Below are 14613 nucleotides of genomic sequence, written 5' to 3'. Positions count from 1 at the left end.
AGTCATCAAATCAATAGTTTTGAATTTTGGCATATAAAAGGAGGCATTTGCCATGCATTTAGGCATCTTGGTTGTTCATATCAAGATCTTGCTCTTGCTCTCTTTCTTTGTATTTTGTAATGTTCAAGTTTTATTCCATGTTATATTTTTCTTAATCTCTTGTTTATACTTTTCATTTTCTTTACTATACTTATATAATTATTTTTTACTTAATCTCATGTTTATGCTTTTCATTTCCTTTACTATACTTAATAATTATGTTTTTATCTTGTTTATCTATGTTTCTCTTCTTCATTATGCTTAGCTAAGTTTATTATGTCAAGGTGAAAAGGTTTCACTAATGATGTTAGGATAAGTATAATATAAACTCAATATAGACTTCAATGCTTATATCTTAAACAACTTCCTATTAACATATCTTATCATGTTTATCTTATTAATTCTTAATAACTTGCTTGTTAAATGGTTAATCTAGATTCATGTTGTATAACACTTGGTATAACAAATGCTTGGCACTTTCATAGCCAACCGTATGGTATAACCTACACATGTGCTATGAAAGGAACTTGATTTGTTGTTAACATAAGTTAGCATTATGAATTCCTGACAATATTTAAAAGTATGGTGTTACTTAAATAAGATAATTAATATGATCATGTTAAAAATTTATAATGAACTATTAAGGATAAATCATCCGATTGGAATCTCCTTTATGTGTGGTTTTCAGTTGAGTAATAAAAAGAGTTTATACTATACTTATTTGAAATACTATTAGTGGATCCTTTAACCTTGACATTTATTTTTATCATTGTTTAATCCTCACATTAATCTTACATCTCAAAGTCCTTTTTAACTTATTATTATTATTGTTGTTGTTGTTGTTGTTGTTGTTGTTGTTATTGTTATTGTTATTGTTTATAATTTATATAGTTAACCTCTTTGTGGTTCAACTCCAGTCTTGCCGGGTTATTTATTATTTCGACACTTTAACATTTGAAAGAAAACATCAATCTTTTGGTCGTGTCACTCTTCATTCTATACAATATACAATCTTCTAAATTCACCAATCTAGATATTTTTGAAGCATTTTCATTAGGAAAATGCAGACTTTTAGGTCATTGGTAGACAAGTAATTATGCATTCTTGTCTAAGATGAAGGTGGTTGAGGGCTTTACGACCCATGACCCATCATAAACTGACTTCATATGTTTACAGTAACAAAACAAAAGTATATTTTTTTTAGCCTTCATGTTGTCCTTTGTCTTCCTTTTCACAATCATAATCATGTTAAAAATATTTTCAAACATGTTCTTTTTAATATGCATGACATAAAGATTATAGCGGAAGGGATTGGTCTTTTAATAAGGAAGCTCCTAGAAAATACTTCGCTTTATCCAATTATGAGTCATACCAAAACTAGAAAACTTCTACTTATCGGATTAAAAACCAAATACAATGTCATTGTACTGTAACACCACGTCATACTATTCTTCACCTAGTTATAACAACAGTACAACATCTATTTTAACTCTATCAGTAAAGAAGTCCTTTAGGTTATTTCTATACTTGTGATATGTTGGCAATAACTGCTAGTGGCAATAAAAAAAAATGATTTACCACTATTTCTTAATGTAAAGGCCTTGTTATTTTCCATACAATATGAACATGTTAATTTTCTATGTATGCTATAACCAAAAACCATTCAATATGATAGAAAATCATTAATAGTGTACATCAAAGTTGCCTTCATTTGAAAATTTTGTTTCCTCAAGATATCGTAAGTCAAAGTCCTGAATGACGATAACTGCTTCAACTCATCAATCAATGGTCAAATACAAACATCTTATTCCAACTCGGACTATTAGATATGGGTACGACCATAGATAAAAACATGAATTTCAGCCTTATCACATCCCTAGTGGCAAATTTTAAGTTGTGAGTATCGTTGGCCAACAAAAATAAGGACTAGTAAATTGTAGCAATAACAGAGAAGTCTAAATCTATCCTGTAGCCCAGACACTATTCAGTGTTCAGCCTATATTTTGAGTTTTAGAAGTTCAAATGATCTCAATTTTGTTTCCTGGAAAGCTGAGACAATTTCCTAGAACTTTTATGAGTTAAGTCTGTTCAAATTCTAATGTTATCAATGATATTTTGTTCAAATAAGAAGATAAGGATTGTCACCAAGTCAAGATATGGCCACCACTCAACAATTAGTCATTAGATCAATAGTTCTAAATTTTAGCCAATAAAAGGAGGCATTTTCCACGCATTTAGGCATCTTGGTGTTCAGATTAAGATCATGCTCTTTATCATTTTCCATGCATTTAGGCATCTTGGTGTTCAGATTAAAATCATGCTCTTTATTTCTTTCTTTATATTTTTGTAATGTTTAAGTTTTATTTCATGTTATATTTTCCTTAATATCTTGTTTATGCTTTTCATTTCCTTTACAATACTTATGTTCTTATGTTGTTTCTTTATGTTTATATTCTTCATTATGTTTAGCTAAGTTTATTATGTCAAGGTGAAAAGGTTTCACTAATGGTGTTAGAATAGGTATAATATAAACTCAACATGGACTTCAATGTTTATATCCAAGAAAGTTTGTTATTAACATGTCTTATCTTTTTATCTTACTAATTCTTAATACCTTGCTTGTTAAATAGTTAATCTAGATTTATGTTGTATAACACTTGGTACAATAAATGCTTGGCACTTTCATAGCTATTTAACCTACGCATGTGCTATGAAAGGAACTTGATTTGTTGTTAACATAAGTTAATATCATGAATTCCTGACAATATTTAAAAGTTTGGTCTTACTTAAATAAGATAATTAATATGATCATGTTAATAATTTATAATGAGCTATTAATGACAAATCATACGATTGAAATCTCCTTTGTGTGTGGTTTCTAGTTGAGTAATAAAAAGAGTTTATATTATATTTATTTTTAATACCATTAGTGGATCCTTTAACCTTGACATTTATTTTTATCATTGTTTAATCTCACATTAATCTTACATCTCAAAGTCCTCTTTAACTTATTATTATTATTATTATTATTATTATTATTATTATTTGTAATTTATATAGTTAACTTCCCTATGGTTTGACCCTGGTCTTGCCGGGTTATTTATTACTTCGACACTCCTATACTTGGACGAATACATCAACTCTTTGATTATATCATTATATAGACAAAACAATGAAAATAATACAAGAAAACACAACATAGAATCATGTCAAACAATATCACCACACAATAAATTTAATTTAAAATTTTATTATAAAATATTTTCTCTTTAAGTAGTCAATTAAAATACAAGTTAATACAACCCTATTTATACTAGTTCTAGTTCTATTTTTTAGAATAAAATAATACCAATCCATGTTTATATAGTTATTATAAAGATTCCTAATTAGAAAAATAAAATTATCAATCTTAATATTTAATTTCATAAACTAAATAGAAAAAAAATATAAGAACATCATAGGGGAAATTTTTTTCCTAAACTAAATAGGAATAAAAATACTAAGTAAACAAAAAATTTGCCCTAAAAATCCTTTTGCATCAGTCTTTATATGTTTGAGAGAACTTGTCATTGAGTTCAAATTATGCATGTCTTGATCTTGTGGATGTCCAATAAAAAAATATCATCATTTACATGCTCAACCTTTTTACTAAAAATACCATATATGTTAGTAACATGCTTAGTCTCCCTAACAACATAACCAATCTTAGCGTTGCATTACATTAAAGACCATGTGCAACAACTCTTGTAGCAACCTTCTCATATTCTAACTCAACTAGAGATTTTGGACTATAAGGACCAAGAAATCTCTCCTTTGTATTTTTTATATCATCACTAATAAGATGTATGCTGGTTTTTTCACTAGGGAACTTTTGGACATCAATCTTCTTGGGTTTGAGAGAACTTGTCATCAAGTTCAAATTATGCTCATCTTTATCTCGTGGATGTCCAATAAAAAAAATCACCTTTTACATGCTCAGGTTTTTCACTAAAAATACCATGCATGTCAATAACTAACACGATCAAAAGATTGATGTCTTATCCCAAGTGCAAGAGTGTCGAAGTAATAAATAACCCGGTAAGACCGGGGTTGAACCACAGGGAGGTGAACTATATAAAATTATAAACAACAAATGAAAAGGAGTTGAATAGAACTTTTGAGATGTGATATTGTTATGAGTATTAATCAAAGATAAAAGCAATTATCAAGGTTAGAGGATTCACTAATAGTATTAGAAATAAATATAGTATAAACTCTTTTTATTAATCGACTAGAAACCACACACAAAGGAGGTTCCAATCGGATGATTTATCCTTAATAGTTCATTATAAATTTTTACCATGATTATATTAATTATCTTATTTTAGTAGCACCATACTTTTAAATATTGTCTAGAATTCATGATGTTAATTTATATTAACAACAAATCAAGTTCCTTTCATAACACGGTGTAGGTTATACCATATGGTTGCCTAGGAAAGTGTCTAGCATTTGTTGTACCAAGTGTTATACAACACAAAACTAAATTAACCATTTAACAAGCAAGGTATTAAGAATTAATAAGATAAAAAGATAAGACATGTTAATAACAAACTTTATTGGATATAAACATTGAAGTTCATGTTGAGTTTATATTATACCTATTCTAACACCATTAGTTTACCCTTTTCACTTTGACATAATAAACTTAGCTAAACATAATGAAGAAGAGAAACATAAATAAAAAAATAGGAGAACATGATTATATAAGTATAGTAAAGGAAATGAAAGCAAAACTTAATAATTACAAAAATATAAAGAAAGAGAGCAAAAACATGATCTTGATATGAAAACCAAGATGCCTAAATGCATGGCAAATGCCTCCTTTTATAGGCCAAAATTCAGAGCTATTGATTTGATGACTAATTGTTGAGTGGGTGACAATTATTGACTTGGTAACAATATTTACTTTCTTATATGCAGAAAACATCATTGATAATATCAAAATTTGAATAGATAGTCTTCATGAAACTTCTGGAAAATTATCTTGGCTTTCCAACAAAACAAGAATGAGATCATTTGAACTTCTAGAACTTGAGATATAGGCTAAACACTTACCAGTGTTTGGGCTGCAAGACAGAAGACAGATTCAGACTTCTCTTTTGATGCTAAGATTTGGACTTCTAAATGGCAGAATTGAGTCTTGGACTCTCATAAATGTTTTAGGTCTATATCTTAGCTTTCTAGCCATATAAACCAAACTGAAATCCAAAATCTATAACTCTAGATATGACCCAATGACTAAATAGTGTTCTAGTTTGAATTGAATTAACATCTCTTTTCTAAGCTTAGCTCTCTATTTATCTTCTCAATTTCAGTAATTAAACTCATCAATCAATCCTTTGATTTATGTGATAGACCTATATTTAAAATGAACATTTACTATAAATTAAAGGTACCTTATACTATCAGACTTGCTATTATAAAACGTGCTCTAGTTAAGCAGTTATTGATACTTCAAGCGTAAAATGATGATATAAAACCTTGATAAAAATACATTTTTAAGTACTAATCAGTAACATGCTCAGTCTCCCTAACAACACAACCAATCTTAGCATTGTATTAAAGACCATGTGCAATAACTCTTGCAACAACCTTTTCAGATTATAACTCAACTAGAGATTTTGGACTATAAGGATCAAACAATCTCTTCTTTGTATCTTTTCTATCATCACTAGCAAGATTTGTGTTGATTTTTCTACTAGGAGAACTTTTAGACATCTACTTCACAACTTTTATACAAAGTCTAAGGAAATCAATCTTGACCTCATCAATTCTAGAATTCTACTTAAGCATAATATGCTTCATTAAAGATCACTTGTGGAACCACATCTAATTTGGTTCTCTTCTCATAAATAGTTTTATTAATAAGATTAGATTTCATACACCTATATAACTAATGTATTATAAACATCTTGTGCAAACTTAGGGTTATCACAAACCAAGATTTTGCATCAAAATCTCCTCCTTCAACATCATCTTCCTTATTCTCATCATATATTTGGTGGTTGACTACAATCCATGGAGGAACTATAACCATCAAAGTTTTTAATTTTAACATTATTTTCTTGTTACTCAAATTTATCTTGTAGATTCAGGTCAACAGGTTGCCTTTTTTATTCACACCTTTGAAAATAGGCTCTTAATATTATTTATGGATTCGTGATCACTTTCATCACGATCCTCTAGTTTTTTGTTCTACATATTTGTCAACGACAAGATAATCTTTCAACTTTCCCATACTAGTTTACCATTATCATTCAATGGGTTAATTCTATAATCTATCTTTATATATCTTTTATCATGAGTTTCTGAACGTCCCTTCCTTGATAGGAAACCTTTATATCCTCTTTTGCGTGAGCTCGTCATGTTTTATGATGAAGATTTCATACAAAGCACCCTCGAATGGATCCTCCTCTTCTCTTCTTCCCTCTGCTTTGTGCGCTTTCTCCCAAGTGGGTTATCTTCTCAAGTTTCTTTTTTAGATAATATCAAGAAAAGGAGGTTTAGGGTTTTTTCTTTTCTTTTCTTTTCTTTTTTGTCAAAGCCGCCCCTGTTTCTGAGTCACTTTGTGGAATAGTATGGTGTTGGAGCTGATTATAATCCGCATCAACAAAGGAAACACCAAAAGATATAGAGAAATAACAATAATCAACGGAAGAACAAGAAGAAAGATTTGCCTTCTAGTAAATTGTTGATTTTCCCATTTCAAATGCTTTTCACTTGCTGCATGTATTTCTCATTAGATCATAAGTAGCAAGCTGAATGCCTTCTCCACAATAGTGAAAAGGAAAGAGGGATAGAGGATTGATTATCTTTTTGGTACCCTACTTATCTTTTTAGACAATTTATTGTTAGCATAAAAGCTGCATTTTGGTTCTATCAAGGGATTAGTTTATCAGAGAGTTTCGTCAGTATATTTCACTTATATAGTTCTTGGAAGCTAGTTCTGTTACAAACATTTAAGCTTGAAACTTGGTTTTAATCTATCTAACTCTTTATCTTATTGCTCCATAATGTTCAAAAGTTAAGCTTGATTTGCTTCCTAAATTCAATAAAGGAAATTTCTTATTGATAGTAAAAAACCAAGTGTACCTTCTTTAACCATCTATGCCGTCCATGTAATTCTGCGAGGAAACTATCAAGAGGTTCAAAGCACAATAACCATCTCAATTACCAAATCTCACTATGATGGAATCTCATATAATTGAAATCATATTACTTTGAAATTATGCCAATAGTTAATATGGCAGTTTAAGAGTGAGCTCTCTGTTACTCCATTATGCCTGCCATGATTAAGTTACCCTCCTATTTTGATCACAATGAAGCTATTATATACATCTTCTTAATACATGACATACTTGATTTCATTCTTTTACCAATTACCAACAACTTGATGATTGTTTATTTTGATTAACCATTTATTTGATTAGAGCTAATGTTGTTCTACAGGGAAGACATAATTTTCTTTTGTGTGTTATGTGCATGGTAGGAGCTATAATAGAGGTCAAACCTCTACTTATTGGAATTCATGAGTGAGTAAAGAGTGATATCGTAGCCCATGAACCTTCACCATCAGTTCCAAGCACTATAGAGGAGGGAGGAAAGCGTGTGCCAACTGTTACCAATCCTAGTGTAGAAGATGTCAGTTCCAAGCACTATAGAGGAAGGAGGAAAGCGTGTGCCAACTATTACCAATCCTAGTGCAGAAGATGTTGCAAAGCTATTGAGGTATATCCTCACATCTTTTGCAATATGAATTTAAGTTATGCCATGATTTTATAGTTTGTTCTCACTATTGCACCACCTAGAGCTAAGGATATAAATTGATGGTTTAAATATGTATGATAAATGAGGATTTTTGTTGTTGGCAATCAACTGCTATCTTGAAAGTAAAACTACTTTACTTTGGTTAATTATCATCTAGTGTTTGCACTACAACTTGAAACATAACATGACCTTCATTTGCCTCCTTTCTGTGTTTTTTCTAATATGGTAGTCAACTAACTCCTTTTCTTTGTATAGTTGAAACCCTTTATATTTATCTAGACTAAATCCATAGCATGTGTTTATGTAATCACATTCAATATCTGTATTTCTAATGTGGAGGTTTGGAGTTGTAGTTGTAGACAATAGAACTAATGGATCTTAGGCTATTGTCAGGCCAGGGGAAAAGAAAAGGATTTTAAACTTTGGCTAGGACAAATTGCAGAATAAACAAAACCAAAAGCCTCTACAGAACGAGCTTAAGCATATGCCATACACATCATTCCTTTTGGTTTCTGTTTGCTTATGGCCTTATGATGATTGTTTTAAAGCATCCTTATTTGCCAAATAATTTTCTTTTTATTAACATTCTTTTACCTAATTATAGTATGTGCCTACAATACAGAGTACCCAATACATTCTCTAGTGCGTGTGGAATGGTTTGACCTATTTATGGTGATCGCCCACCCAATAACACCAGTAATGAATCTAAGAAAAAGGGGTCTACTATCAAAGACAAGGAAAAAGGTAAGACAATGAAGGGTCAGTCATCTCATGCTACTTGGAAAAGTGAGATAGAGATGTAATTTATGCAGCAATTTGATTAACCTAGTTTAGAGAATGACTCCTTTAAAGCCATTGTTGACAATCATGTTAGGATCAAAGATCATTAAGGAAAAATGTTTAATCATTGTAGTTTATTCTACAATGAGTGGTGATTGATTAAGTAGTTTACTCACTTATATCAGGACCTTTCCATTGTATGATACTTCCAAGAAGTTATAGTTTTGGTTAATTTCTAACGAAAAATATGCCATGCAAACATACCTCCATTGGTTACTGCATTGGCTCTATTTTTACCTTAAGTTGGGTGGGAACATTTATGTAAAGTGATTGGATTACTTCAGCCAAGTCCACTTTGAAGAAGAGAGCATGGTTTGTATCATGATGTCAATTCTCCTTTATTAGTTTGTCGTGCCTTGCTGTGTTTTTGGTTTGTATTGGTGGATCTTAGCCTATTAAGGTTTTAGTGATTAAAAACCTAGCAAGGTCTTTACAAAGAAAAAATTTAGCAGGACTCTAATAAAAAAGACCCAGCAAGTTTTCGAGCCTAGTAAAGCTTCTAATCACCCAACAAGGTTTTCGCAAAAGAAGAGTCTAGCAATAATCTAGCAAATGAAAACCCGGTAAGGTTATAAGACCAACAAGGCTTCAACAGATAACTAGAAGTCTAGCATAGATAATATAAAGAAAAATTAAAAGATGGTCCACTTCATAGAAGGTAGGTAAAAGCCATTCATGTAAAATCCTAGATACTTTTCACCAAAACGTTAACCTTACAATCAAGAAGTCCAACCTTTTTATTAGGAAGGACAAATGTCAATTATATAATTAAGAAATACCAAAAAGTTTAACCCTATCATCAGGAATTTTAAATTCAACTCTTTCATTAGAAAATCTCCATTTTTAACACTTTTCCATAATGTTTTTAGCTTTATTTTCTTCTAAGTGTACCTTTGAGCCATCGTCTTCCAGATTAGCCCTATCTCCTTTTTCACAATACTGTTGGCTCTATTTTCTTCCATGTTTGCATGTGAGCCCTTGCCTTCTAGCTAACACGCATTTGAGCTCTATCTCTTTTACATAATGCTTTTAGCATTATTTGCTTCTAAGTGTGGCTTTGAGCCCTCTCCTTTCAGATAGCATGCCTTTAAGCCTTATCTCTTTTACATAATGCTTTTGGTACTATTTTCTTCTAAGTGTGCATTTGAGCCATCACTTTCCAGATAAAACACCTTTGAACCATATCTCTTTTACATAGTGCTTTTGGCACTATTTGCTTTTAAATGTACTTTTGAGCCCTCATATTCTAGATAGCGTGCATTTGAGCCCTATTTCTTTTAGTGCTTTTGGTATTATTTCATTTTGATTATACCTTTGCACCCTCGTCTTCTAGATAATATGTCTTTAAGCCTTATCTTTTTTACATGGTGCTTTTAGCCATAGTTATTAAACCCGAACCGGCCCGGTGGGTCGACCCAAGACCCGGTCAACCCGATGGCTGGACCGGTCCAGGTTTGTAAAAAGATCGGACGATGCAACGACTCGGTCAAACTCGGTCGACCCATGACCTGGGTGAGACCCGATGTTTTTCTTTTCTTTTCAAATATGGTTTTTCTCCAACACCCCTCTTTTTTCATATTTTTTTAGTTGGTTATTGACACTTTTTAAAGTTCACTATATAAATATTAGAAAATGGTTTTATTTTTTCAATTTGAGATTTGAAACTTTTTAGTATATATACTCTATATTTTCAAGAAAAAAGTTATGTTTTTTCAATGTGAAATTTAAAACCTTTTAGTATATATACTCTATGTTCCCAAGAAAATGTTATTTTTTCAATGTGGGATTTGAAGCCCTTTTGTATATATACTCTATGTTTACAAGAAAAAAAGTTATGTTTTTCTAATGTGAGATCAAAAAACTTTTTAGTTTAAATGCTTCAACTTAAAAGGATAACATAATATAGGATTTGAAACCCTTTAGTATATATGCTCTATATTTACAAGAAAAAAGTTATGTTTTTTTATTGTAGAATAAAAAAAAAAAATTGGTTTAAAATACTTCAACTTAAAAGCATAATATAGTATCTTTTCAATGTGGGATAAAAAAACTTTTTAAAATATTCTTTTAAACTTCATTATTTACAACATATATAGCCTATATTAATATGATTTTTTTTTCTTAATTTTTTCATATGAAATATTAAAACTTTAAATATATTTTTTAATTTTTCCTGGTTGACTCATGAAACCCGAGACCCGACCCCTTGGCCGAGTCAACCCCCGAGCCAGGTTTGATAACTAGGCTCTTAGCACTATTTAAATATGAGTGCGCCTTTGAACCCTCACCTTCTAGATACGCACTTTTACGCCCTATCTCTTTTACATAGTGATTTTGACATTATATCCTTCCAAGTACGCCTTTGACACTTATCTCTTTTACATTATGATTTTGGCATTATTTTCTTCTGAGTGCGTCTTTGATCCCCTATCTCTTTTACATAATGCTTTTAATAGTATTTGCTTACAAGTGTGGCTTTGAACCTTTGCCTCTAGATAGTGTGTTTTTAAGCTCTATCTCTTCTACATAATACTCTTGGCCTTATTTGTTTTTAAGTGCACATTTAAGTCCTCACTTTCCAGATAATGCACCTTTAAGCTTTATTTTTTTTTATATAGTGTTTTTTACATTATTTTCTTCTAAATACACCATTAAGCTCTTACCTTTCAGATAACGCACATTTGAGTCTTATCTCTTTTACATAGTGCTTTTAGCATTATTTGATTATAAAGACGTCTTCGAGCTATCACCTTTTAGATAACAAGCCTTTGAGCCCACTCCTTCAAGATAGTGCACCTTTGAGCCCTATCTCTTTTACACAGTATTTTGACTTTTGTTTTGTGTACCTTTAAGCTCTCGCCTTCTAGATAGCGTGAACTTGAGCCCTATCTATTTTAAGTAGTGATTTTGGCACTTCTTTCTTCTAAGTGTGCATTTAAGCCCTCGTTTTTCAGACATTGCGCTATTTAGCCCCTATCTTTCTCAGATAACGCTTTTGACACTATCGCCTTTAAGACCTCTTATTTTATATTTTTATTAGATCTATCATTCTTTGAGATATCTTTGAATATCCTATGATTTTGAGAAGGATTAACCGCTTCTTGATTTGGTAAATATATATATTTTTATTTTTCTTCTTTACAAACTTATTATCTAAAGTTTCATATAAGACTTTCTATCGTAAACATTGTAAATAGAAAGGTAATTGTTATTACCCAATTTTGGGTTCCCCAAAATTATCCGAAGAAATAAATAATGAAAAAAGAACAAGAGGGAGTTAATCGAAGGTTGAAGGATCATATTGAATGGAATGGCCAATGTTAGGAGTCCAATTGCAACAATGAAGGGTCTAATTGAAGAAAGCAATAAGAATTTATTATCAAATTAAAGAAAGATATTGAATATTAGGGAAAACTTGCAAAATAATTAAGTTCAAGGACTTAATCAAACTTTTGATGAGCCTAAATGATTTAATCAAGTGCTTAATCAAAAGAAAAATTATTTTAGAAAGTCAATTTAACTAAAATCAAAAGAATTAATTAAGTTCAAAGACTTAATTAAACTTTTTTATGGATTTAATTGACTTAATTAAAGACTTAATTAAAAAAAAATAAGTTTAGAGGCCTATTTCAATCCAATTCACAATGATTGAAAGATTAAAGAAACAATTGGAGCTTCGAAAAGCTAGATTAATATAATCAATGGTTCAATTGAAAGAAATTTAAAGATTGAATGTTGATTTATGATTAAATTGAAGAATTTTGAGACTATCGATCATTTTGTAAAAAGCATAAAAATGTAAGGGTCTAATTAAAAAAGGCTGATTGGAGGTTTCATTGCAAAGCTCCAAAGGTTCAGGACCAAATTGAAAAGTAATATAATCTCACTATTCATTGCCTTCTTTTCATTAAAACAAAAGAAAAATGATGTTTAAATACCCATCTTTCAACTCTAATTTCTTTATTACCTCTTCACCACACCACACAAATCTTATTACAACTAACACCCTAATAGTGTATTTCATCTAAGCCATAATTTCAGCTCTAATTGAACCAAAAACATATTTAGATTTTCTTTCAAAAACACTACTAAACATTGCTCTTCCCGTAAAAACAACTTTATATCCTCTATTTTAGACAAACTTTTTTCAGTTTCAATGAATAACAAATCTATTTTTCAATCTAAGCGTCGACATCACATAAATTTAAAAGCTCTAAAAGAACCCCATTTCCCCATAAAAACCCCGCAAACCCTAACCCAAGCAGCCCGGAGGAAAGGGAGATGAACACTGTAATGAATACTATCTCTCAGCCAAGACTTTAACAGCCTTGCTCTTTAATCTTTCCAGCCTGAAATAAACCCATAAATAGCCCTCAAATCATCACAACCCCCCCCCCCCACAACAGTCCCAGTGATATCTCCTTCCAAAGCATCCACAACAAGCAACCACCGTGACTAGCTTCATCAGCAGCTGACTCCACCGAGTGCAGCAAGAGAGCTTAGCCTTAGTCTCCTCAGCATCAGCCTTCAACCATCACTAGCATCTCTTCTCAGCCACTGTGAGCAATTCCCTTACAGTCTCTCGGACTAACAGTACTTGTTTCAGTAATGTGAGCAGCAACAAAGACTGTTTTCCTCAATCATGTCAGCAACTTCAGCTATCACTAGCAGTGGAAATTCTGCTCTTCAACAGTCAACATCTCTCTTATCTTTTCAGCAACGTGGGCAAAAAAGATTTCTTCACCAGCAGCTCTCTCTCTCTCTCTCTCTCAGCAACAGAGTTTGCTTCCTCACAGCAGCAGCTTTTTCCCCAACTTTGCAACAGCAGCATTATTAACAACAATATAAGATTCAACCAAAAAAACAGCAGAGGCTTTTCTTCTCAATCACAGCAGCAAAATTCTTCCTCCTTGCCACCGCAGCACCAGAGATACTTAAGTATCCCCGCCGCAACAGTAGAACTCATTCCAAGCTGGAAGCAGTAGAGGTGGTTCTCCCTAATCAACAGCAGCAAACTCCAACCAGTCAACCGATTACCATCAAAAATTAAATCGGTCGACCGGTGGTAGGTTCCTGTAGCCGTGAGCAGCCTTTGATGTGATCGTGATCAATAACAGGAGTATGAATAATAACACCACCTCAAAGCATGAACTTCCAGCTTGGTGTTATGGAATATTCTTGTATGAATGATTATATGCTTCATGAGCTGGGTTTGGAAGTAACATGATGACTTGGATTGAGAATGATACATGAAATGTATTTAAATGAGTCAGTCGTAATCTTGTTCCTTCTTTTTTTTTTTTTTTTTGTGCTCCTTTGATTGCGAATTTTTAGAATAGTTGATGAGCTAGCAAATTCAAAATAGAAAATTGAATCGTAATAACAAAAAGCGCAAGTGTAGATTATTGGTGTTGTGTGGATCATGAAATTTTGAGTTGATAAATGACGTTAAATGTGTCTTGATTTCAAGCTTGAAATCTTGATGAAGTTGGATTATTTTGCAATTAATTTTGATTTATATATATATATTTTTATCTTTTCTATATAATATTTAGAATTATGATTTGTGATACGTTTTTTTATATTAAATAAATAAATTTCCTTCCAATTTTTTTTTTAAATACATTTAAATAATTTTATTGCATGTGGCTAAGTCCCAAAAAAAATCATATTTGTATATTTTAGCATACTAAAAAATCACAATTTTTTTCATGCATATTGTATTTAATAACTTGTTTATTAAAGTCATGAGGACTTGGTTTAAATAAAACAAATATATATATAAAAAAATCAATTTATTTAATTAATATTTGGAAAAAATATAAATTGAAAAAATAAAATGTTGAGAATTAATTGTTGACTTTAATATTTGGGGGTATAAAATCATACTGTAAAGTATATCTTCAGATATTAAAAATATAAAAT

The sequence above is a fragment of the Populus alba genome, chromosome 1 (assembly GCF_005239225.2).
Source record: "Populus alba chromosome 1, ASM523922v2, whole genome shotgun sequence".
Taxonomy (NCBI): Eukaryota; Viridiplantae; Streptophyta; class Magnoliopsida; order Malpighiales; family Salicaceae; genus Populus; species Populus alba.
The sequence above is the reverse complement of the archived record's forward strand: the minus strand, read 5'-3'. Positions refer to the sequence as shown.